We start from the raw sequence: 26,412 nt of genomic DNA, 5'->3' as shown, positions 1-26,412 counted from the left end.
AGGAACCCATCACTTAATAAGAAGGTCTCTTAAAGCGACATGTCCCTTATGTCAAGCAAACTGATAACCAGGCCAAAGCCAAGTCATTCAGTATAAACACACAATCTCAGTCTCTCCAAACTTATGCATAAGAAATGACCCTTGTACCAATTCTCAATACTGAGCATAATAACTAGTGGATGGAAAGCAGACAAACGGAGCAGATGTAGCAGGAGCCCAGGCATCAGGATGGCTCACATCAATTCATGACCTACCAAAGTTTACAGTATTAAGGCCCCAATTTAGCAAAATGGCCTAATTTGGGGCACCTGAGTTTCTCTCTCCCAACTAGAGAACTGCAGGGCAGGTGCTCCAGAGCTGTGTAGCCACCACAGCTGCAGGGGGAGTCAGTGGGAGCTGCAGGTGCCCAACCCCTCTGAGAACCAAGCCCAGGGATATAAAGGCTGACACTCAAAATCTAGACTCTACATGAAAAGCCACTTGTTAGAGCTGGCCCCAGCCCATCACTGGGCTCTGGTGCCGCACGGCAGCTAGTCTGGGCCAAAGGGGCCATAGGGAGGGAGAAAGCCCCTCCCCCACGTGAGGGATCCCTCCCGCACAGCAGCCTCTTGTCCCTCCTCCCCAGCAGCTGCAGGCACAAGGCGGGTTCCTGACAGGGCTGGGAATGGGGTGGGGGTGGTGAGGGCGGGTGGAAGAGGCAGGGGAGTGGAGCAGGGACAGAGGGACGTGGGCAGTGTAAAGCTGGGCCTCTGACACTCTGCACGCTGGGCAAGACACACGGGGGCCACTGTCAGAGGGAGGTAGCTCTGGCTGGCTTCAGAACTTCCTCAGCCTCTGCCAAGGTCTGCACCGGCCCCTGCAGCCACTGAACAGCGGAGTCACAAATGGCCCCTCCCCTCTCTCCTTTTGCCGGTACAGGGGTGAATCTGGCTCATGGAGTCAACCTTCCCCCTGCCTCAATTTTCACACGAATAAAATGATTTTGTTATTATTCCTATTTCTGTCTATGGAGGACGAGGGCCCCATCGTGCTGCTCTCTGTAGAGACGCTGAGTAAACAGACCCAACAGCTCACAATTAGAGCCAGGATTTCACAAACTCTCAATATCCCATTAGTGTCCAAGGGCCCAAAGTGCGTAAAGTTACTTTTATGTCAAAGTCTTTGCATGATCTGAATCTAGGTTACGACAAAAGGCTGTAAGTGAATGAGACAAACCAACTGGAGTCTGAAGGGCGGGAGGGATTGATGAGGGAAAAGTAGATCTCACTTACAGATTGTGGGTCCTGGGATTGTTCTGAGGCTGCAAGGGTGTTGGTTCCTTTGCTGGGAGGTGCCTGAATGAGGGAGGAAAGAGAAGGTTTCAGATTAGTTTATATTAAATACCTCTGTGTGTCTCTGGGCCTCTCTGTTTCTCTGTCATGATGGAAACACAATTCTAGGAGTTCAGAGTGGGAAAGATGTTATAAATATGAAAGCCTGAAACTGCGTCTCTTTCATTCTTTCCCCTTCAGACACTCTGCCGTCTGCACTGGTGACACAAAGAAGGGAATCTCTAGGAACATTCAGACAGGGTGAGGTTGCAGGTGGAGATTGTCTTTAAATTATGAGAAAATTCCAGTAAAAACAGCTTTATGAGATTGTAGCTAAAGTTACCAACCGAAGCAACAGCAGCCATGACACACAGCCCAACAAATAAACCTATTGCAAAGTGAGGAGATCCCAAGCTGAAGTCACACAAACACTCCTGACAGTTACCTTGGTGCTGAGTTCATGCCTATGCTGACGAACAGAAACACTCCCACCAAGCAGGGCCAGAAAAGAGCTCTCTGCCCTGAGGACTGACACATTCCTCTGCTTCACCCCAGGGCAGGGAGTCTCCCCATCGCTCTTCTCCAACATCCTGCCTTTCCTCTGGGCAGGGCTGGGCCCTCCCATTACAGCTGCTCACTGCTTCCTGGACTGGGGAGATGCTCTTCCTCTGATGCTGGCAGCTCCTCCCTTCTCTCTGGGTTGAGGATGGGGCTACCCCACCCAATGCCACCTCCTATTCTGGTCTTAATTGGCTCTTCCCCAATGTTGCATCTTCCTCGCTGTTACTTGGCCAAGGAGTGGAGGATGCATTTAGCAGACGAAGCTTATCTTAGCTCTGGGTTTTAAAGCTGGTACCTGTCTCCTCTGCTCCTTTCTCACCAAAACATCTGATACCTTCCTTGCTGTGTCTCTGACGCTGGGAATGGAGCAGCTCCAGCACGGGGAGCTGAAGCCTCTGCAACAAAATGAGAAACCAGTGAAGTGGCTCCTATTACACAGACTGAAGAACTGCAGTGACATCTCTGCTCAGTCTCAGGTGCCCAGGACAGAGGCAGCTCTGATCCCTGCATGCTGGGCTGTGAGGGATTCACCTCGGGGAGACATTGCTGGGAGGTGGGGGATGGGCAATTCTGGGCTTTGGGGGTGGCCAGAGAGTCTATGGGGAGGGATCAGTCATAGCCCTGAGGGGGGGATCTGGGCTGTTGGGTAGTGGTGGGGTCAGTTCCGAGCTCCCACCTCCCCTGAGCCGGGCCCCACAGCAGGATCCGGGTTTGTCTGGACTGTGACTGGGGGCAGGTGACATTTATCGATGCTGGTGACAAGGCCCTGATCTTCACTTTCCCGCATTGGGAGGAACCTATTCCTGTTCACTCCAGGGCAGCCTTCCCAGCATGTCGTGGACAAGGAGCCCTCAGTGCAGGCTCTGCTGGGCCTCAGGCATCGCGGGTGGTTCTCTCTGAGTGCAGCAGCCACTGAAATTCCCTCCTGCCCCACCAGGTCTCCCTCTGGACCGGTAAGACCTGGGTCTTCTGCACAATGGCAGGGGTGGGGTGGTGGTGAGGGGGGTGGGGCATTAAGATTTTGCTCCAACAGAGGGAAGTGAAGGGAAGTCCAGTGCCCTTCCTCCTCCAACTCCTCCGTCCCTGCGCTGAGCCCAGGGTGAGTCCGGCATAGGGTGCTCTCTTCCCCCATCTGCACCTGTGCTGGTCCCAGGGCTAGCCAACGATAAGGGAGGCAGGGAGAGGTGGAAAAACCTCACCAGAAAAATGTGATTGTTAATGTCTGGGGTTTGCTTAGTTATGCGGGGCTGGGAGGACCATCGCTGCACAGGCTGGTTTCTCAGGTTTCCCAAGGGCTGCAGCATTGGGGTCCATGGCTGTCAAGCGGAGAGACTGAGCTTCCACATGGCCACTGCTCCCTCCCTCAGCAGAGCCACCGGCTGTCGGTGAGACCCGCTGGAACGGTTGCGATGTCAGAATCGCCTGTTTCTCCTGGGCTGGCTGCCAGCTTGTAGCTTACAGCTGTGCAGCAAACTGTGATGACTGGCAGGGCTGGGTTCATTCAGCACACACACCACTGTCGGTCACATGTTGCAAAGTACAGGCGCTCGCTTCCTGAACATCATTCAGGTTGTTTGTGTGGAAACCAGGCTTAGTGTTTGTGTGTGTTCCTTTAGCACCTAGAGGCCCCAGTTGTGCACAGACACACAGCGAGTGACCGTCCCTGCCCCGAAGAGCTTACGAACAGGAAGGATTATTATTCCTTACAGATGGATACTTGAGGCCCAAAGAGATGCAGTGACTAGCCCACGATCGCCCAGGTAATCTGTGGCAGAGCTGGGGATTGAATCTAGGTTTCCCACAGGCCAGTCCTGTGCATTGAACACAAAACTGTCCTTCCCCAGCAGGAGCGACCCATGTACATGTGTAGACTGACACAGGAAGTGTGTTACTGGCCCCTTTGCTTGCACTGGCTCTGAGGGACGGTATTCCCCAGCGCTGCAAACAGGTGTGACCGCCCCAGATTGGCTGACACGCCGGGGATTGAACTGGGTACTTCCAGAGCTAAAAGGTACGACCCAGCACACCTTGAGCTAGAGTCAGGCTTATGGGTCACTACCTGTAATACTCTTCAGTACTCTGCGGCTGGGCTCAGCTGGAGGGGCTGAGCAGCGGGTTACACAGGGTGTCTGGAGAGAAGAAAATGCAGGATGTATTTACCCCACTTCTCCCCTCTCTTCCCCCAATGAGTTCCAGGTGTCCTTCCTCCTGAGGGTTACACCCCCTTCTCCCCCTGCATCAATTGGGAGGGCAGCCGTGGTGTTCAGTAAACACTCAGCCAGCACTTGCGGGACACTGGCTTTATGCAGGTTTCAGAGTGGTCGCCATGTTAGTCTGTATCAGCAAAAACAACGAGGAGTCCTCGTGGCACCTTAGAGACTAACACATTTATTTGAGCATAAGCTTTCATGGGCTAAAACCCACTTCATCAGGTTGCCACAAGTACTCCTCGTTGTTTTGGCTTTATTCAGTGACCATGACCTTCTACGGATCAGCTCTGCACAGTCTGAGCTCTGGTTCCACTCAGCTTGTGCCAGGCCCTTTAAAGAGACACTTCCCCACAGCAGTGTCTGCAAAGTGACTTTGCCCAGTCACTCTGCTCTCTGTGCAGGGCTCATTCTCCCCCATGTCCACCCTGCTGGGGACATCTGCAGGCGCCCCATCAAAGCAAGGAGCTGGGGGGAGGCTTTTAGGGTGCACAGGGAAAGTGATCAGGGTGGGGGTTGCATGTCACTCAAGTCTCACTCAATGAAAGGGTGATGGGAATATCCCACTGTGCCCTGGAGCTGTGTTTGCAGCCAGACGAAGTAAACATGGTGAGATTTGAGTCATCTTTAGAACCCAGTGTGGATACAAACTTTGTATCCTCATCTGATCCGCCATCCACAAACATGGGCCATGGATATCTGCCTCCGCATCCGTGGCTGCCAAGTGGATCTCCCCGGCTATCCGAAGACTCGCAGGGTTCTAGTCATCTTACCGCAGGCTTGGGTCTTGTAATAAACAGGCTTGGCAGGCAGCCCAGACTTCAGTGTATACACCCAGCTTCTTCTTTAATTCTCCTTCTCCTCTTGCTGTCTGGCTCTCCGCTGCGCGGATTCTGCTGAGTGCGCTCTGCTTTCCAACAGCCTGACAGCCCAGGGCGTCTCCACCAAAGTAAGATGCACGTTTTATTGCAATAGAGAAAAAGGGAGCGATTCTCCGGTTGTTGCTGTTGAAGTGCTCATATTATGCTTGGTACAGAGCGTGTGTCAGGTTCATCAGCCCCTTCCTTATCCTTACCCTTTAGTCTACATCTCCAGAGGCGTGTAAGCATGGTGTCGTGGCATAGCATGCTGCCCTGGGCTATAGAGGTTCTAATCCTAGTTCTGCCAGTGGGCTACTGCGTGACTTTCAGGTAAGTCAATTTCCCTCCTTATGACTCTTCTTCCCCACCTGTAAAGTATTTTGAGATCTATGGACAAAAAATGCTCTATAAGAACTAGATATTGCTATTATCCTTTGTTCTGATTCTCCAGCCTCAGTCCCCATCTTCCTCTTTCATGTTCTATATTTCCATCCTTCAATCTGTCTCTGTGCAACTACTTGGCCCTACAAGACCCGTGCAGCCTTTTAAGTCCCCCTTGAATCCTCCTTTTCTTTCTCCGGCGTTGATTTTCATCGAAACATTTCGCTAAATACTTAAAATGTAACCAAGTGATTCCTGTGTTCGTTAACACATTTCGAAGACTCAGCAGGCTGTATTGTTGTAGCCATGTTGGTCCCAGGATATTAGAGAGACAAGGTGGGTGAGGTGATATTAGGGTGACCAGATGTCTCGATTTTGTAGGGACAGTCCCAATATTCGGGGCTTTATCTTATATAGGTGCCTATTACCCCATCCCCATTTTTCATACTTGTTATCTGGTCACCTTGATACCTTTTATTGGACCAACTTCTGTTGGGGAGAGAGACAAACTTTCAAGCTTACTCAGAGCTCTTCTTCAGTTTCCCAGACCTGAAAACGAGCTCTGTGTAGCTGGAAAGCGTGTCTCTCTCACCAACAGAATTTGGTCCAACGAAAGATACCACCTCACCCATGGACCTTGTCTCTCTAAAGGTGGAGCATTTCATTGACCCCAGTGTCTCTGACCGTCCTGCCATCAGAGGTACGTCAAGTAACCTGGCTTGCAGCCCACTTCCACTGTACAGATCTCATACATTGTGTGACTTAGGAAGTATTAAAATTAAGATAAGTAGATACTGAGGAAATCGCTCAATGGAAATCTGTTCCCAATGTGGAAACTCATTAGGCTCCCAAGGGGTTGCTGTGAGAGGAAATCTCCCATTTACGAGTGACAGATTTAGCAAGATAAAGAAGCCCAGAACATGGCTTCTGGCAGGATGCCTGATTCTCTGCAGGGCATTTGCTCAGGGCTGTGGGCACTGATGTATTCGCCTGGGCCCTGTTAAGGCTGGGAGGGGTGAGACTGGATGCTGCATGCAGGGAGAGGGAGACTTTGTTGGTAGTTTAAGATTTATTTCTCAGTCAGGTGCGAGGTACAGTGTTTGAAATGGGGGAAGGGGGAATCATCCAAATCCAGCTGCATGGATGATAAGGTTTTAGCATGGGCGGTGCTAGGTTTGTATAATTTTTGGTGGTGCTCAGAACGGATCCAAGCAGAGCTGTCCTGTCCATAGGACGGACCGGGGCAACCGCTTTGGGGGAGCCCCGCCCTTCAGGGGGAACACGGGGGCCAGGGCAGCCTGCGGGGTTAGCGGGGGCCTGGCACCAGCAGCAGCAAGCAACCCGGCCCCAGCCCACCCCACTCCACTCCACCCTGCCCTGCCGGCTCCCGGCGTCACTCGGGGGAGGGGGCGGAAGCCAGAAAGAGGTGGGGAGGGGGCGAGAGCTTGGGAGAAGGGGCGGAATGGGGATGGGCGTGGAGCAGGTGCAGGAAGGGGCAGGGCAGGGGCGAGAAGAGGTGGGGCGGGTGCTTAGAGGAAGCGTGGAGTGGGGGCAGAGCAGGGGCGGGAAGAAGCAGGGTGGGGCAGGCTGGGGCTAGGTCTCTTGCTGCTGCTGGCACCAAGCCCCCTGCTAACCCTGCCAGGCCGCCCTCGACTCCGTGGGGCCCAGGCCTATGGACGGGACGGATCTGAAAATATAACCCCAAACATTGGTGGGGCCGTGCCCACGTTCCTGAATATTGCTGGAGCACGGGCACCATGAGCCCATATAAACTTGCCGGCTGTGGGTTGCTGTGGGGAGGCGTTCTCTCCCTGCACTGTCTCCCTACCGACTCACCTCTGCTGCTCACATGCGTTCCAGGCGGCAGTCAGTATTTCACGTCCTAGAGGCCAAGCCCCTTGTAAGTACCCGATAGACTAGATCCCCTCCCCACCCCAACACACAGATCCAGCATGTGGGTGGGTGGGTCTCTGTGCGGTGCGTGCCTTCTTATGGCCGGGAGATGAGCGGAGTTGGTTTAGGAAGCAGGCAAGGTGCGCCCCTCTTTCTGTCTGCCTTTTTTACTGTCCTGCAATAATTGTATCAGGCCAGGAAGTTTGAGAATGAATGTGGCAACTCGTATGGGATCCTTTTGTCACGGCTTAATCCAAGGGCTGTCCAATCTGAAAAGCTTCCCTTTCCTTATACTATTACATTGACAAGTGCGGGCAGGTGTTAAATTAACATGTTCGTGCCACATCATGCAGAGGGCATATAATCCAGTCTCATCTCTAGAGATTGTCATTCCCACCACGTACCCCGTCCGCAATCTCACGACAGGCGTTTTATTCTCCAAGATGCTTTGATCTCAATCAGAGGAGCGTTCATCTTTTCATCAGTTAATATCTTCCTATTTTTCTGTATCCTCACCCGTTGTCATTCCCACCTGAATTTCCAGTTGTCCAGTTCTGGCCAGGTCATCAGCTATCTCACTCCTGTGTTGGAATCCATTGAACTGTCAATCTATTGCCTTGCTTTCACATCCTCTGAGCCTGCTTATGAATTGCATTCTCAATCCATCTCCTTGCAATGACTTCCCCTTTAGGGTGAGATCCACCCCCGGACAGAGAGCCAGAGAGCCCCTGAGTGAATCTCTCTTCATGCTCTGTACAGTGCTGCCCTCTCTAGCAGGAGTCCTGGGGTTTCTCTTTCTTTCCCCCTTTGCCCAGAAGTTCTCACAGTCACATACATTTTTTATTCAATAATTAAAATGCAACTAAATGGTTCCTAACTGAATGAGTGAGATGCACAGAGTCAGCAGGTCAGTTTCTTTCGGGAGTGGGGTGGGGGGCAATGTCTGCAGGGTGAATTTTCTCCAATCGGTTTGCTGTCTGTACAGGGCTTCCCTACACCATGTCCCTGATGGTGGAGGTGTCAGCAGGGCTGCACCCCTGATAGTAAGAACATAAGGGAAGGAGTTTAACGTGCATGCGGCCAGGAAACTGGGGGTGATTTTGTCAGTGAAGGTGAGGCAGGAATATACTTTGAGGTCAGGTCATTTGGAAGTCACATAGCACTAATGCCTCGTAACATGTCAAGCCACCCAGGGCATGGCTGGAAGTCCAAAGTGTTGCAGATCTCTGGAGGGTGAGTCATTCGCAATGTGTAACAACCAGACATCCCACAAATCCCACATAAGGCCTTGAAGTGGGATTTAAGTGTTGCCTAACCCTTACCCAGCTTAAATTTCATCCTGAGTGAATATCCCGGTAGCAGGATTCTGGCACTTTTCTTTCCCTCTTAGCCAAGAACCTTTTGCACTGAAACTTTGGATTCAAGAATTAGAATGCAGCGAACTGATTCCTGAGTGAAGGAGTGGCCTGCAGCGGCTCCAGCGGCTCAGTTTATTGGCATCTTTTTCTTGTTTAGAGGAAGGATCACCTAGTGGTTAGGGCACTAGTTAGGCCATAGGACACCCAGCTTCAATCCCCTGCTCCACCGCAGACTTCTTGAGTAACCCTGGGCAAGTCACTTAACCTCTCCGTGGCTCAGTGTCCCCATCTGTACAATAGGGGTAACAGCATTTCCCTATCTCACAGGGATGTTGGGAGGGTCAGTACATGTGAAGCACTTGGGATCTATTGATGAAAAGCACTAGATAAGAAATGGGTGTTACATTGTTAGAGATGTATTACTTTTTATTAATTATTATTAATATTATTATTATTATTTCTATGGCTGTAGCACCCAAAGGCCCAAATGAGGGTGCAGGGTGCCCATCGTACTGCGCACTGTCAAACAGATTATAGGGTTGAATTGATCCTGCCCCACTGAAGTCCATGGAAGTTTTATAAGGGCTCGTCGACACAGGGAAATTGACAGCAGTAGCTATTCCAGACAGCATGTGGACAGTCTCTTCTGGAACAAAAGTCACCTTATTCTGGAATAATTACTGCAAGATCCCAAGCAGAGTAATTCTTCTGGAATAAAATCCTTTTTTTATTCCACAATACCATCTGCCCGGGGAGCTGGTCTGAAATAGCGTATTCTGAAAGGGTTATTCCGGTCAGTTTCCCCCTGTAGCCAAGCGCAGAGTGTTTAAAAGCGTAGCTGAGTCACAGAGAAGCTGTTGGCAGTGACTGAGCTGGGACGGATGATTTACAGCGGTGATGTAACACACACCACAGTTATCCATGATTCACCGTACATGAGCTTGGAAGTTGACAGGCACAGGCGTCTGCGGCCCGGGCTGCTCCAGCAGTAGGAGACTCAGCCGGATTTGACTGAGTGACACAATTACGCAGCCACCCATGGTGTGTCGAAGTGGGCAGAGTGAGCTCTGAAACACACTGCTGCCTCCCCGGAGGACTTTCCTGCTCGCCTTCAGTGAATGACGAGTGTGCTGTCCCCAGGGCGAGGTTTCTCCCTCGGTTGTTTTTAAAGGATTTCCTGCAGCAACATAAAGGCTCCCCTGCACCTGGACTGGCCTCTGGAGGAGAGACCTGGCCAGCCCTGCAAATGGGCAGAGCATCAGGGCCGGTGCAAGGACGTTTCATGCCCTAGGCAAAACTTCCAACTTGCGCCCCCCCCCGGAGCCCCACGGCAGCTCCCTGCCGCCGCCCCCCCTCGGCCCGGCGAGCCTCCCCTGCGGCAGCTCCCAGCCGCCCCTCCCCGTCCGCCCTGAGGCAGCTCCCCCCCGCTCGGCCCAGGGAGCCCCGCGTGCAGCAGCTCCCCGCTCCAGCTCACCTCTGCTCCGCCTCCTCCCGGAGCGCGTCGCCGCTTCTCCTGCCTCCCAGGCTCGCGGCGCCAATCAGCTGTTTGGCCCGCTAGCCTGGGAGGGGGAGAGGCAGAGCGGGGTGGTGCTCAGGGGAGGAGGCGGAGCAGAGGTGAGCTGGGGCGGGGAGCGGTTCCCCTGTGCGCCCCCCCCCGCAAGTTGCTGCAGGCGGCCCTCCCCGCACCCCCTGCCCCAGCTCACCTCCGCCTCACCGCCGCCCTCAACCACTTGGCGCCCGAGCAACCGCCTAGTTCGCCGAGTGGCGGCACCGGCCCTGGGCGGATGGTACCGAATCCAACAACCGCCTGTGGGTGCTTTCTGCCAACAGCCTGGTCACGGTGAGCCAGAAGTTAGGGCTCTCATCTGAGAGTCAGAGCTGACGATCGTTCCGGTATTACAAGTGCTACAACAACCCTTTACTCCAGGGGCGTCCCCCGCATTTTGTGCAGAGGGTCAGATCCCTTTTCTGAGTGCAGCCAGTGGGGTATACATTTCGCAGTCTCAGGCTCTGGACACTTGTAAATCAATTGAGGCACCTTGTGTGGGAAGATATTGCCCTGTGTAACAACACCCTGGCTGGGACTGAGCCGCGGGTCTCTGGGTGTAAAACATGAGTCTCTACTGCTCGAGCTAAAGAACCAAGCCCGTTAAAGGCAGGAGCAGACTTATAAACCTTTCCCTGGGTCCCACCACTAGCGAGGGATAAAAACTTGCACTGAGCGAGTCCCATTTCCTCCGGCACTCTGTGCAGTGATTTCACACCAGTGCAAAACGGTTGTAAAATGCTTCCATGCTGATTCAGCCACTTTCCAGCGGTGACAATGGCCATGCAAGGGGCAGGGCCCCATAGAATGGGCCTGAAGCGCTTTAAAGATAAAGCTGGGTGAAACTTTTTGGTTCAAACCATTTGGGAACACAGCAATGTTTGGCCATTTCCTGTCAGGTTCACTAGATTGCTCATTGAAGTGGCAGGGCTCCTATGCCACTGTCCCAGCATCTCTGTGAGGGCCTCCTGCCACTGCCACTCCATGTGGGGCACCGGATCAATGGGGCAGTCCCTTGTCTGGCCCAGGAGTGTCTGAATCCAGCCCTGAGAGTCAGCAGAGCTTTATGGGACTAAATGTGCCTCTTTCCACAGGCTTCTGGGAACAGCTCTGCTCAGAGCAGTGACTAGTGGAGGGACCAGCGTCAGCTTCTGTAGAGGGAGGGGCAGGGACCCCGCCCCCAATCAATGGACAATTCTGCTCTATGGGACAATTCTCCCATGTCAGGGAGATTCCCTGTGAGTGAGCGGCTGGTTGGAGACCTGTGCTATGGTGGTTTAATTCATTCTCTGATCTAATGTAACTGTGAAGGCTTTCATGATCCCTGTCAGTGCCTCACCCTGCTGGTCATTTTGTCTCAGTGATACCCTTTGGCAGTGAGTTCCCCAGGTTAGCTGTGTACTGGGTGGGGCTGGGCAGAGGCCATCATGGAAATACTGTTCAGAAAAGAGACTGGGCAGGCAGAGGAAGGATAAGAGCGGGGAAGGAAGAAAGTGGTGGCCAGGGCTTGCCAAAGGGGAGAAGGAGGAGAGAATGGGCAGGTGTTTGGAGCCAGGGCTGGGGAGCGGTTCCCTGGGGCTGAGGCCAATTTAGGGGGGGGCTGAGCAGAGGAGGGGACTGGTGGGCAGAGGGGTTAAGCTGGGGCAAAGAGAAGCCAAAAAAACCTTGCTTGCCAAAGAGCCAAGGAGGAGAAGGACACAATCCATCAAGAGGGACTGCTCTAGAGGCTCCTGGATGAAGAGAGGTGGAGCAGACAGCGGGACGGATTGCTCAGGGAGAACGCTGGGTGTGTGGGCCAGCAGGGTGATTCGTCCAGCTCCGTGACAGAGCCTGCACCAATGCCTGTGCCAGCTGCAGTGTCTGCGGGTGCCCAGGTACCTGTGGACAGGAGAGGGGAATGGTGTCCCTGGTCCCGGTTCACAATGGTTGGAGGGTGGAGTTTCTAGCAGGGCCAGTGAACAACATGACAAGCAGGGTTTGTTTTCCAAACTATTCACCGTTGTGTGTCTGAGAGAAAGATCCTCTAACCCCTGTCCAAGGGATGGACCCCTGTCTCCGAGACCAGGGAGGTGGCAGAGCGCAGTCTGGTTTATGACATACACGACATCTTTGCTGGTCAGCCCTGAACTTTGAATTCCATGATTCATCTTCTTCTGACACTTAATAGCTTTTCTATTTTGGCTGTAGCGATTCTTCAGGCGCTCTGACAAAAGGCAATTTGACACACCTGGCACCTCAATTTCCCACTCTCTAAAGTGGGGATAATCCTGACCCACATTCAGAAAGTGGTTGATCTTCTCTCTTTCTTCCCAAGTCCCTGCCCTCCTTGCCCAGCCCCGGCCTCTGTCCTGTTCCCCAAACTTCCATGCCCATGTTAGTGCCTGTCTCACCCCCCCTCAACCTGCAAGGTCTCCTGCCAGCAAAGGGAAGCTGCTCCCGGATCTGGAGCTGCATTCGCATGTCCTGAGGGCTGTCCTGCACCATGGTCACCACGGGCAGGTAGTTCATCAACCTCGATCTGTGTGCCAGGTGCAGGATGGCCTCTGGTTCCTGTTCCCTCAGGCACCTGGAGATGCTGAAATAGGGGTGGGGTTGGCGGAGCAGGAGAACACCCCATGAGGTTAAGAAATGGCAGTGAGAGCCTTTTCTCTCCCTGGGAGATTACGGTGTCCCTCTGTGGGGACTCCCTTCCTGGCAGATGCTGTGCTTTCGTTCCTGGACACTGCCAGGAGGCCCAGCTCCCAGCCCTAGCAGCTTGGCTGTTCCATCCCCTACTGTGTACCGAAACTGCCTTGAAAGGACTATCCGAGCCCCTCCCAGACCTGCTCCCATTGCAGGTCTCTCTCCTGGCTGAGCACAGGCTGTTCTTATATCGCCCAGAAGGCCTGGATCCTAGTTACATGCTGCTCCTTCCCATGTGACCCCTGCACTTATTCCCTTCACCTGGGGATAGGTTCACTTGAGCTACTACCCCTTTCATGGCCTTCTCACCCTGGGACAGCCTGAAACTGGAAACCTGTGCTCGAACAGTAACTGTTTGCTAGGAAAGGTGCTGAAGACACAATGGAAGAGGAAATCCTTTGGACTGGATTGAAATTATTCCAAAGGAAAGTAAATGAGAGAAAATGTCCAGCATTATCCTCCGAGCGAAAGAAAAAAATTAAGGTCAGAAAGGACCATTCTATCCATCTTCTGTGTAACACAGGCCCTAGAACGTCACCGAGCGCTTCCTCCAGAAAACCTACTACATGGGACTGAGCCAGAGCACGTCTTTTGGAAAGACATCTCCATGCATTAGAGCCAGCTGGTCAGAAAAAATCTTTCTTCTCCAGTGAAGTGAAGTTAAAGGACACGGAGAAGAAGAAAACCTCGACTTGGGTTGTTACTGGAGCTGAAGCAGAGAGGCCAGGACAAACACGGCTAGGGACCAGGACTGACTATCAGCAGATCTGCCGTTTTCTATTCCTGGCTTTTTGACCATGAGTGAATCTCTTTGCTTCTGTGTGCCTCAGTTTCCACAACTATAAAATAAAGCTACTCAAGGTTATGTTTTTTTCTCTCCTGTTTTTCAAGGCGGGACACTTAGATACATTTGGGGCCTGTCTACCCTACCAGTCTAGAGTGTCTTTGTAAGCTGATGACCCCCACATGTTGTTCAGAAGCTATGGATGACACAAGCTCCTACGTTTGTTCTGTGCTTAGCCCCTAGGGCATAGCTGGGCTGGGCGGCCTTTTCTCGCTGTGCTGTATGGAGCAGGTTCTGGGCATGAGAGATATGAAGAGGCTCTCAAGGACTAATTCTTGAAAATAAATATCAGTGAACTGCAACCCAAATAAAAAATCACTGCTGCTAACATTGGTGGGTGATAAAATAGTAGCAGAGTGGTAATTAATGATGAGGAAAGGGCAGTGACACAGAACAATCGGATCTCTTGATAAGCTGGAGCCATTCAAAGAAAACAAGTTGGAAAAGAACCACCTCTTGATGTCTTCTAATGAAGACGAGATGCCTTTCTGGAACGTGTGTAGTCAAAAACTAGCTTCTATGCTCTACAGAAAGCATGTGATATGCAGGGGGTCGGATGACATGCTCTAATTGTCTCTTCTGTCCATAAAGTCTGCTCATTTATGAAAAACTGAGCGTAGCATGGGGAGAAGCCTCTGATGTTTTACTGTGTTGGGCTTGAGCCCACAATGAACGCTCATTGCGTGGGGTGATCCAGGGGAAGCAGCTGAAACATCCAATGTGGCTGGACAGGAGCAGGACATCAGCACTGCAGGGGAGGGGTGGGTGTGGCAGTGACGTCACAAGGGCCTTTGGCAGGACCTCAGCCTATTGGACAAAGGTGGTGGGGAGGCGATGACCTCACAGAGAGATCTTGACATCAGCAAGGCAGGACAGGGGTGCAGGACAGGGGAACCTCGGAGATCCCTGTGGCTTTGCTTCAGCACGTCTCCTTCTCGAGGTCTCTCCTGGAGGACTGAGAGAGCATTCACTTTCACATTCGTGAGCACAAGGAGGACCCTCTTCGGAGTTTTCTCCTTTTCTTGTAGTGGTTTTGCTCGAAAACAGACGTCCCTGTATACAAGGTAAGAGCCTTGGAGAGGTTTGGAACCTGTTCAGTCTGATCTATCAGGTGCCGGCTGATTTTTAGGAAAGGAAAAGACTCAATTGTAGGGGCAGCATTTTATTTCCGACCTAGGACTTTGTCCCTTAGAATTACTGGGGACGTTGGGATTTCTCCTTTTTGTTTTCCCTTTTCCTCTCTCCCTCCTACCTTTCTCTTCTTGCTTCCGTTTTCCTTTTCCTCTGCTCTCCTCCCACCACCAGGAGCTCTGTGTGTGGAGCGGGGGCCGGGGGGGGGTTGTGGGAGGCCCTCACAGAGAGGTGAGACTGGACTAGTGCTCCGAGAGTGATCCCCTCGGTGGTGACCAGGGCCATTCTTTGGGCTATTTGATGAGAACCCTTAGCCTCCCACCCCTCAAAGTCTCAACCTTGATTGGCTGAGGAGGGGGCTATTGACAGGGAGGAAACTCTGGTCTTTGTTGTTCTCTTTTATGACCAAGCAAATAAGCACCACCAGTTATATGTTTGACCAATGTGGATGCTGCTCTCCATTCATTGTCTCAGAGCAGTTCATGATCCTCTCGAACATTCCAATTCTTCCGAAATATTTGCTGAATAATTACTATGAACAATTGTTGGTCTGGAGCTCATTTGAGAGCAACTCTGCTACTGACTGGCTGCATCAGCTAAGACAAGTCCCTGCTCCTTTCTCAGCCTTCGTTTCTCCTTCTGTCAAGTACGAATAACAATCCTCTCCCACCTACCTCGGGATGAGTGGATGCTGGGGATCCACTGAAGAGTGTCACTCGGAGCAGTGCAGATTAAGGATGTCCTATCACACTGAGCCATATCCGATTATGACCTAATATTCAATTGGATTTGTATTTTATTCTTTTGAAATTGAGAAGAGCAGCAACTACTTAGCTCAGACTGAAGCATCTCATCTAATTTTCTAGGTCATAGTGTCTCCCCTTTGTGTACGAGGAGACAGTTTAATGTGCTGTGACAAACAGGAGATGCTCTTGTTTTGCAAGCAAATATTTTTGCAAAGAATTTTCATCCTACTTGTTATGATTTCAAGAAACAAAGTGGTTTCGTCTGAATGGATTTTCTGACAGAAAACGGTTTCCCTGAAAATGTTCACACCTGATTTCCTGGGCTTTATCCCTCCCTCCGGGGGGGGTTGTTGTCTGTTAGTTAGAACAGGAGTCAGAACTGTTGTTTTCTCTTTCTGGCTCCGTCATGCTTTGCTGTGTGACACCTTGGGTAGGTCCAATGGGAATAGGGTCAGTTCTCTAACTCCAGGCAGCAGGGAGCCTGGGTGAGATAAGGGATGTTAAGGCCGTCTGCGAAGGAGAAAGGGATGTTTCCAGGTGTTGAATGTCAAGAATTCTAAACTTTGCTGAAATGGCTAGTCTCGAGAAACAAGAACTAGTTGGGGCCAAACTTGAACCATTGTCTTTTTTAAAGCCCATTCAGGGATGTGAGTCCCAGAGAGCCATGGAGAGGGGGAGCAACTTGCCCAAAGTCCCACAGATCAATGGGCAGCAATGGAAGCAGGAGTGACACTCTCTCTCAAAGGCAGGGGGACCAGACATTAGGGCCTGGTTGCAATTGCCAGCTGTGGGAGGGAGTGTGCGGCAGTGGTTAGTGAAGGGGTCCATCCATGGCTCTGACACTTGGTGTGACCCTGAGCTGGTAGCTGAGGCCCGTTTGCCGTCAGTAGGGTTGGGGTCCCATCGCTACAGCCCAGTGGGTTTGGGAGGCTCCAGGAAGGTGTGTAAAGTGCTGGGATGTCAGGATCCTGGAGGCGCTGTCCCCTCCGCCCTAGGGCAGTGTTCTGCACCCCCCTGCTGCTGGCTGAGTTCCTCCATCTCTCAGCAATAAGACAGACTCTTGTTTTCACAGCCAGTCGATCGCCCTCGTGTCATCACCCTGCCTGCTGGCTGGGCAGGGTAACTCCTGAGGTCACCACCCTCTCCAGCCTGCCTTGGGCTTGGAGAGTGAGGAGGAGGGCGAGGGACGTCTGCTGACCCTGAACATCCGCCATCCATTATCCCATCACTGAGAGCAAGTGAGTGGCATTCGGGTTCCTCGGTGGCTTCCCCTGTCTGTCTGGGGAGAGGCAGAAACGGGGAGAGACTATCTCCAAAGGGGGATTTCATATGCAAACAGCCCCCAAGAGCCCCTCACTCTTAGACCGGGCAGGGGCTTCTCCAGAGCCGTCTCCAGTGTGTTTGGAAAGGTTCCAGCAATGGGGCTCCCAGCCCTTCCCTTGTGGGACACTGTTCCCCAGGCTGAGAGTCTCAGATCTGGGCCAGACCCTGTGAGCTGCTGAGCCTGGAAATCAATGGGGAACGAGGAGGGCCCTGGTCTTCCTGTGCCTAGGGTCTTTGTGACTTTGACGTGGGGAATGGTTTCCCAGGAGAAGTCCGGACTCCTGGGTTCTGTTCCTTCTCTAGCCTGGGTGGGAGAGTGGCCTGGGACGACAGGAGGGGGCTGCTTGTCCAGAGTAACCGATGGTCTTTGGGACTCACCCCATAGCTGGAAAAGGATGAGACTTCCTGGATATTGCAGCAGCAGGGATTACGAGGGGGAACGTTGGGAGCAGATCATGCAATGAACTCCTGCCAGTGTGTGTAGATGGCACTCCCTGCACTCCTGTAGGGGCAGAGGGGGCTGCTGTGGTTGGAGCAGGGAGGAGGAGGGACGGAAAAGGCCCAGGAGTGAAAGGCTGCCTTGAGACCAGACTCACACCTGCTCCCTGCTCGGTTCCAGGATGGCCAGGCTCCTGCGGATGTTCAGGAGGAAGGCTCTGCAGGTGGCCCCAGAGCCTGAGGGAAGCAGCTGCCGTCTTCCCAAGGGGCAGAGCAAGCCCTGCGTCCCCGCTGGCGGGGAAGCAGCTCCCGTCCAGGCCAGACGGCGGAAGTGCCCGGCCTTCTGGAAAAGGAACCCGGCTCCCGGCGCAGGCGCCGAGCTGGGAGAGGCCCCGACCAGGCCCCTATGGAGCTGGCCCAGGCTGCGGTTTTGCAGACAGGACCCAGCCCAGGAGGGGCGCCGGGCAGGGTGGCTCTGGGGCTTGCTGTGTGGGCAGCAGCGGCCCCAGGAGCCCAGCCCTCGTTCCCATCAGGAGGCATCGCCCTGCCCGGTCTCTGAGGCCCTTCCAGCCCCCGCCGGCCAGGAGGCGGAAGGTCCCTGTCCCAGCACCAGCAGCTCAGCGCGGGACAGCGGCAGCACCTGGGCCTCTGGCAGCAGCCAGGCCGATGGAGGCCACTGCTTTGTTCCAGGTGAGGAGCCAGGCTGGGCGCCGGGAGGGGTGAGGACGGGATGTGAACCCCCTGGGCCCAGATGCTCTCCCAGGCATACGGGGGGGGGGGCGGTCCCCAGCCCAGGTGTCTGGCCTGAGCCACGCGAACCGCACGGACAGCAGCAGCCGTCACACAGCTGCCCCTTCCGCACGGGGACCTGGGGGTGGGGCATGAAGAGCTGCTGCCACTTTGGTCCTTGCTGCTCCGGGGCCGGGGGAATCGGCAACTCCCCTGGAGTCCTGGGCAGGGGAGGGGGGGCTCTGCTCTGGGCTTCTGCAGCTGCTGGGGGCTGAAGGCATCCCTGAGAGGGAGGTTTGGGGCCCGATCTGCCCTGGGTGCCTGAGGTGGGAAGGGGGGTCTTGAATCCTGCTCTGCCCACCATGCCTCTGTCCTTCCCTCCCTGGTGCAGGGACCCCCCTGGATTCGGAGCAGGAGGAAGGGGTGGACATGGCCGAAGATGAAGCTGCTCTCAAGGTCATCCGAGAGCAGCTCCAGTGCAGGGATAAGGTACAAATGTTCCCCACCTGGGCTGGAACCAAGATTGCCCTGTCCCTTCCCAGCATCCCCACCCCGTGCCGAGGGTCTTGTCCCTCCTGATCCACCACCCCTAATGGGGCCCTTTTACATCCATGATGTGGGACCCCCAAGATGCGGGTGTTTGTCCCACAACAGCCGAGGTCGTCTCCCCCCACAGGCGCTGTCCCAGTTCCTAATCCTGCTTGTGTAGGAGTGGTGGGGGATTTGGACAATGGGCGGGTCCCCACAATCCCCCATTGAGGCCTCAGCCCTGGAGCTGGTTTGGGTGGAGCAGGAAGGTCCCTCGCTAACAGATTCTCTCTCGCTATACCCCACTCCGGGTGGGTGCAGGATGAGGGGCAGCAGCTCCTGTTCCTTCAGGCCATCTACCCCGCATGTCTGGCTGCAGGGGAGAGAGGGGAGGACACGCTGGAGCCGCGCTGCTGCAAGGCGGCTGTGGTGAAGAGGATCGTGGTGAGTGAGACACGCCATCCGGCAGCTGGAGGGAGGAGAGAGACATGGGATTGGCAGGGGTATGGCCGGGCTCATGGGTGGGGGCTGGGTGGTGTTGGAGGGGGCAGCAGAGGACAAGGATTGCTGGGGCTGAAGACTTGGGAGAAGAGAAGGGAGAAATTGTGAGATTGGTCAGTAGTGGGCAGGGGGGGAATTGTGGGGCTGGAGGGCAGCTGAGAGTGGGGGCCAAGGAATCACATGGTCCCAGCTCAGTCGTCGGGATGGGGCTGAATGGGGGCAGTTTTGACAGGGAGGAGGAGAGAAGGGGATTGGGAGTGAGCTGGGCAGGAATCCGGGAAGGGGGACAAGTCTGATGGGCAGGAAGGAATCGGGGGAGCGGGAGGTGGTGGGGGATCCTGCTGGCCATGTGGGGCACTGGCTGTGTCATCTCCTCACTGGGAGGTGTCGGTCGGGCCTGAATCTCACACGCTCCTTTGTCTCCTTCGCGTCTCACAGGAGCTCATCGAGGAGCTTCCCGACGACTCGTCACCCAGCGCCGTCCTCGCCCACTCCCTGGCTGCAGTGGGTTACCTCTGGTACTGAGACAGCCCCACCCCCCCACCCCGCTGGCTCCCCTCACCCCAGTGCTGCTCAGGCCCAAGGCTGGGAGTCACCGTCACTGTCCCTCCCAGGTCACCTCCCAAGAGTGGCGCCTCTGGCAGAGATGGTGGGGTGGGAAGGTTCACTCTCTCCTGGCGGGGCTCTTCTTTTCACTCCCATAACATGACAGGGGCCTTGGGGAGGGGCTCACTCCCGGGCTCAGATACAGGAGGGGCAGCAGGCTCCAGGGAACAGGAGCTATTCTTGTCCTGCCACTGTCTGTCTGGGACGCCTTGGCCTTGTCATTCCCTAGCTAAGTGCCTCAGTTTCCATTCTTGCCAGCCTGTGCCTCTATCCCTGTGGCTTGGTGTCCGTGTTGGAGACAGTCCCACCCCCGTACTGCACAATCTAATACCAGCTCCTCTCTCTTGCCAGCACCATGAAACCTGCCCTGGAGCCAGCCCTAGAGACCCACCTCTTGCGAGCTGCCCTTCACTCCGTCTTCACCTTGGGCACGGAGAAGGACACCACCTACATCCAGGTACCTCCTCCTCTTCCATCCTCTTACTTTTCCAGAGTGGTCCTTGCTCCCTGCTCCCTTGATTCACTGGAGCTCCAGATTTAGGGGTGGGGTAGCGGAGATGGAACAAGCTGCAGGGTTGGATCCTTCCCTCCAGCAGGGAAGAGATTACCCCTCCCTTGGGGATTTCTTTCTTTCTTTCTTTCTTTCTTTCTTTCTTTCTTTCTTTCTTTCTTTCTTTCTTTCTTTCATAAGCCCTGTTTTGCCCAGAAGCCCAGCTTCCATCCATAGCAACTTGGCTGTTTCATACTCTTCTGCCTACAAGGCCCTCTGCAGAGACCTGCTAAGCTCATGGATCAAAGGTCCAGGGGTCATCAATTCTTGCGAATTGCCTGCAGTGGGATGTGAAGGAGAGAGGCCGGGAGATGTGTTTGGGAGTTTCCCCAGTACTTCCCAGAGACCCCTCTTCCCATCCTGTGGCAGGTGTAGGCCCAGGCTCCCTAACTCTGACCCATGCTTTGCAGGCTCTGCACAAAGTCATCCCAGAGGTCCTGGATGCCATGCTGGGGAACCTGCTGGCAGAGTCCCCAGACACAGACAGGCTCCACTTCATCTTGGAGGTGAGCCCCATTTGACCTGAACTCTTTGGGGGACTGGTAAGGAGAGACTGGAAGATGCATTTTCTACTCTGTCCTCCTAGCTGGGTCCCCAGTGGGCCGTCCTTGGTTGGGGAGCTCAGTGCAATGCAGTGTCAGGTCCTTCCTTCTTGAGGGACAGAGGAAGGAGCTGGGACTCCAAGCCAGAGCTCTGCCTGGTTCTGCTGAGCACTAAGCACAGGGCCTCTGGCTGTCTTGGGGAGTGAGAGTCTGAAAACACACCCTTCCCCCGCCCCTCCAACACACAGAGCCCATGAGATTCGGGAGATGGTTCTCAGAGAAGAGGCACATGCTCCTTCCTAGAGAAACAGGAGGAGCCCAGGGAATCAGCCCTTCCCTCTGATCTGCTCTGAAATTCCTGGGGGGATTGTGCTCTCAGTCACTCTCTACATCCCGCCAAGGATTTGCTTAGCAGGGAAGGGCCGAGGGTTCAGTCTTCTTTCTTGTGAACTGTTCAGGAATCAGGAGTTCTGGGAGGATGGGACCAGCCCCGACCCCGAACATTGTCCCAATCTAGAGAGACGCTGAGAAGTTGTGACCTGAAGGGTACAAGCTGCGTCCTGGGGGAAAGAATCCCCTTCTACAGCTCTGCCATCAATGACTCAGCTATTCCCCCCTGCGCAGAATGTCTCAGGCCCCTGGGGCTGGGGGCGTGGGGCTCATTTGCAAAGCAGGTGCAGCTGGCCACTGAGTCTGACCTGCCTCCTTTCCCCACAGCATGTCAACCTCTGGGTCGTGTCCAGGGTGTCGCAGGAGCGAGCCAGGGCTATCAGGAGCAGCACAGCCCTGCTGAGATACACAGTCACCCTCCCTGAGTTTGACGTAAGTGAGCTCCGAGCCCAGCTTGCTGGCTCCCGGCGGAGGCGGGCTAGCTCCAGCGGGCTGCAGGATCTGCTGCTGCTGCTGCCGGGGCTGTGGGTTAGGAGGGTTCTTCACGGGGAGGCAGAGTCAGAGCAGAACTGAGCTAGGGTTGAGTCAAGTTCTTTTTGTCCTGGTTCAGTGTTGTCCCTGGGCCTTTAAGGGGACCATGCTCCAGCTGCGGGCTCCCTTGGCAGCAGAGCAAATGAAAGGTCGATCTCAAGCTCCTCTCCCCCAGCATCTCCTGCAGAGGGGCTAAGAGGAAGGAGCCCTCTGGCCCAGGGGGGACAGGGAGCTGAGAGGAAAATGCTGATGGAGTCCCCTCTGCTCTCCCTTCCATTAGATCTCAGCCGAGTTCCCTCGGATGGGGCACCATGTGGCCCAGCTGGCTCTATTTGTCAGCGAGCCAGACAAGGACATCAGCCGGCAGGCCAGGGAGGGGACTTACCGGCTCTACCAACTGCTGCTCCAACAGAGGGGTAAGGAACCCAGCTGGGACACGGAACCCAATAGGGGACTGAGAGTGACCACAGGTTGATAATGGGACCCCAGACCATTTCTCTCAGACTGACCCCAGCCGGAGGACAAGTCTCTCTCTGCCTCTGTTCTTCTCCACTCCACTGTGCAGCCACCAATGGGATTGGAGGGACACAGAAACTGCAACCAGAATGAGGAGAAAAGTCTCTCTCTCTCTCTCTCTCTCTTCCAGGCCTGACCATACATGATGCGGAAGATCTCTGGTGCTATGACTGGCACCAGGACAGCAGGCTATTGGGCTACAAGAACACAGCCAGAGTGGGGGAGGTAAGGGCACTGTGCCAGGGCATGACACAGCTCAGGGAGTGTGGCTGGCTGGGTTCCCTGCAGTGGATGCCTCCTGGAGACAGGTAAAGAGCCTGCTCCTTATTTCCAGCTCAGAGTTCCTCATCCAGCAGCCAGTGGGACAGGCTGGTGCTAAAGGTCCCACATTGTTGCCTTGATTTGAGGAGACTCCCCCGTGGCTGAGTTAAGATAGGATTATGGCTCTGGGTGTCTCTCTGCTCCTTGTCCCCCTGGCTGATCCCCAAGTGTCTGAGAGGAGAGCACTGGCTCAGTCAGTCACGATTGCTTGATCAGACCCTTGTTTAATTCCCTGCACCCTCTAGAAGCAGAGAAAGGAGGTGGGCTTTGCCCAATTCCATTGGCGGCCAGGAAGCAGAATGCCCCAACCTGGGAACCGGGTAGGGGACATAGTGAGCTCCAGAGCCAATATGGACCACATGAGCCCGCCTCATGTCTCCAGACCTGGCCAGGGAATGGCAGAGTATCTGGACCTCAGCCACTGTTCCAAAGAAGCACATTGTCACTGAGCCAAGTTGCGGCTACTTGCTGCACAAGTAGAAAATCAAAGACACCCCCCCTGCCTCCGTCTCACAACTGTGGTGAGAATATCCAAACCTTCGAACACACCGTAACACAGTGCCCCAGACTGGAGTCAAAGGTGAAATGGGTGATTTCCATAACATCACAGAGGAGGCCTTGGAATGGCTCCTGGTTCGACAAGGGCATCTGCAGAGCGCTCCTCCACAGACGCCCCGTGAGAGAGACTGTGTGAGCTTGTCCCGCCTCCCACACGCTGAATTGCTGCAGCGGAAGAAAATTCTCCGAGGAGCGTCTGGGATGGGGATTGGGCCATGAGTCTCCTTGTCCTTGTCAGGCTGCAGGTTGGATTCCCCTTGAAGAAACCAAGGAGCTGCAGAGGCCATAGCCAGCAACTAGAGAAATCACTTAGCTGGGGGAAGAGACCTTTGGTCTGTCAGCTCCAACCCCCTCCCCCCACAACAGCACACACAAACTCCTCTAGCCGCTGAGGTGCAGGAGATCTCTCCGCTGGAAGCAAGACAGGGTCCCCTGTCGTCTCTGTGCCCTGCACAGCAGAGTGGGCCTGCTCACACACATTAGAGATCCATTTCCAGCCCATCCTGGCCCCTGCCATAAATTGCCTTCCCGAAAGAGCCACTGGAGGCTTTGGTCCCTCAACATCTGCGACCTTTTAATAAAGGGGCTTCCCTGAGCCCTGGGACCCTGAAAGCCTCCTGGGGAATGAAGTGCCTTGGCCACAGCAGCTCTCTTCCCTGCCCTTTGGGGCACTAGACGCCATTGTACCGCCAGGATTTGGAGGCTGGCTCTGGGCAATCAGCTCGAGCCTCATGTCCTCTTGGTTTTAGGTCTTTGGAAAATTCTTCTCTGTCGAGCAGAGAAGATCCTTCCTGCGGACAGCAGTGCTGGCCATCCACGACCCCCTGCTGCGTGTCAGCCAGGCTGGGCTGGTGCTCGTCTACTCCCTCCTGGGAGAAGCCCAGCAACTGATGGGGGACACGGTAAGCAGCTGTAATCGACTGAGGAGCTTGGGGTGGGGCCCAGGGCCTCATTCCCATCCTATCGCCATTCGTTGGCCTGGTAGCAAGGAGCCTAGTGGGGACTTCTGGACTTCATGGACTTCTGTTCTTAGGATGTGGTGCTCTGCTATCAGTCCTGGGAAGGACAGGAGAGTCCCCTAAGTGCCCTCTGGGAACCTTTCCTGCCCCACAGAGCTGCACCCATTTCCCCATGCCCTAGTGTCCATGTCACCCGAGCCACCATTGAGAGTTGCTCCCATCCCTGGCAGCCTGGGAGGCCAAGGACTGACTGGTGATGGTGACTGAGCAGGAAGGGCTGAGGCACATGGGCGTGGGAAGCTGGTCTTGCTGCTGGTAGGGCTGGACCCGCTCTCGAGAGATTGGGAGGATTCAGTCAGCAGGGGCTGCTGACCTGTCCCGTTCCCCAGGGCTGCCATCAGCTTTTGTCACTGGGGTGACTTGGAGAAAGGTCTCAACCTCTCCCCATCCCACTTCACTGCTGCCAGAATCCCTCCCGCCCCCCGCCATCCTTCTAGAGCGCCCTCTCTGCCCTACCTGGGTGGGGATGGAGGTGGGGGTGGAGGAGAGGGTTCTCCGAATTTGAGCGGTGTCCCCAGGTGGGTTGGAGGTGGAACAGCTGTCAGGGGCACTGATGGGGAGGTGGCAGGAGCTCACCCTCCAAGGAGGGGGGTTGGCACTGGAGGTCACGAGAGAGGACAGCAAGCCTCCATCCTGGGGGTCAGGAGGGTGAATCTACCACTCAGACATGAGCAGCTGCTGGGTGGAAATGATGGTGCTGGTTCCAGGTGCCCTTCATCCTCCCTGATTCCTGGGGAGTGTCTCAGTCTCTGCCATGTTCTCTTTCCCCTGCAGCACGAGGATGTCACAGCCAAGGTCATGGGCCAGCTACACATCATCCGGCACTTGCACCAGGTGCCCGAGGTGCTGCAAGGGCTGTGGCTCATCTGATGATCTTACAGGTTCCCCTCCCTGTTCAGCAAGTCCCGCTCCCTGCTGCAGGTACTGCTCTGTCTCACTGTAAATGGGGGGCTAGTGGAAGCGGAAATGGAGGCCCCTGGCACTCACAGAAACTCTCTCCCCTCTCTGTGGAGCTGTGTCCTTCCCTCGGCCCCCCAAATTCCTTCATGTGGGGCAGGAGCTCTTTCCCTCACACCCATACCCCTCCCCTCTTTCCTTGATCTCACCCCCATCCCATTCCCCATGCTCCCAGGCAGAGATCTTCCTGCCCCATATGGCGCAGAAGGACCTTTGGGTCAGGGCTACAGACTGTCTGCCCAACTGAAGCTCAGGAAGCTCCACATTTCAGGAGGTGAGGATGGGACAGAGGCTCAGGGCTAGCTTCATCTCTTGCCCTTTATTCTTCCTTTGGCCCTTCTCTGGGCTCTCAGAGTCTGACATGAAGAGGAGCCGCCTCCCCCCATGTCTTCTAGGCCCTGGGGTGTGTGACAGCCTCCCAGATGGGTGCAGTCAGAAGCTGAACCACCTCAGGGAGCAGTGGGGACAGGTCCCTTGTCCTAGGAAACCAAGCAGAGGTAGTACTCAAAGAGGCTGAGAGGGGAGAGCCCGCTCCCTCATGGAGGTAAGAGCCATTGACTTCTTTGGGCATCTGGGTTTCTTGGGGGAGAAATGGGATCCCTGCTGCATAGCCTGGCTGGGAGCTTCCCCCATCCCTGGGACAGAGACATCTCCATCAATGTGCCACCCTTGTTTTTTTCCTAGCAAGAGGCTCCCCAGAGAACTCCTCAAACTTGTTCTCCTGGGAGGGTTTCTGGGAGGAGGCTCCCGTCCCTCAGTCTCCAACTCCATCATGCAGTCTCTTTCACCTAACATCTCCGCTCTCCAGCTACACTTCCCACAGCGGGACAAACGGACCTTCAGCTCCTAGAGAACAGACTCTGACCTCCTTCTGATCAGCAATGGGGTTTCACCATCCCCTCGGCAAACCTGTCAGCCGGGCTGGACCGGATTTGAAGGAGGAGGGTATCTAACAGGGTGGCTTGGCCTATGGCTGCCTAGCCTGGGGCTAGGCCAAATTGATGACTACAAGTGAGCCCCACCTGAGAGGAAACAAGGGAAAACAGCAGCAAAAGTCCAGAAGCAGAGCGAGCTGTTCAGTAGACGGCCTTGGGCCAAACCCTGGAATCCAGGGTAGGACTGGGTTCTCTCACTGTTCCTAAGGAAGGGGACATAGAAGACCATAGAAACCCAAGAAGGGCAGGCCGAACCGAAATCAGGCTGAGGAAGAACTCCCCACGAGGGTGGAAGGCCTTGTTTCTGTTCAAGACATTTTTGGACTTTGTTTGCAAGAAGCATGACCCAGGAAGGAGTGGAGTAAAGGACAGTCACCTGGTTGGAGGGCTGAGTTCCCAGCCAACAAACTGCAAGAGTGAGTATCAGCGGGGTTGCTAGCCCAGCGAGA

This window comes from Chelonia mydas, chromosome 14 (assembly GCF_015237465.2).
Source record: "Chelonia mydas isolate rCheMyd1 chromosome 14, rCheMyd1.pri.v2, whole genome shotgun sequence".
Classification (NCBI taxonomy): domain Eukaryota; kingdom Metazoa; phylum Chordata; order Testudines; family Cheloniidae; genus Chelonia; species Chelonia mydas.
This window is presented reverse-complemented; position numbering follows the sequence as displayed.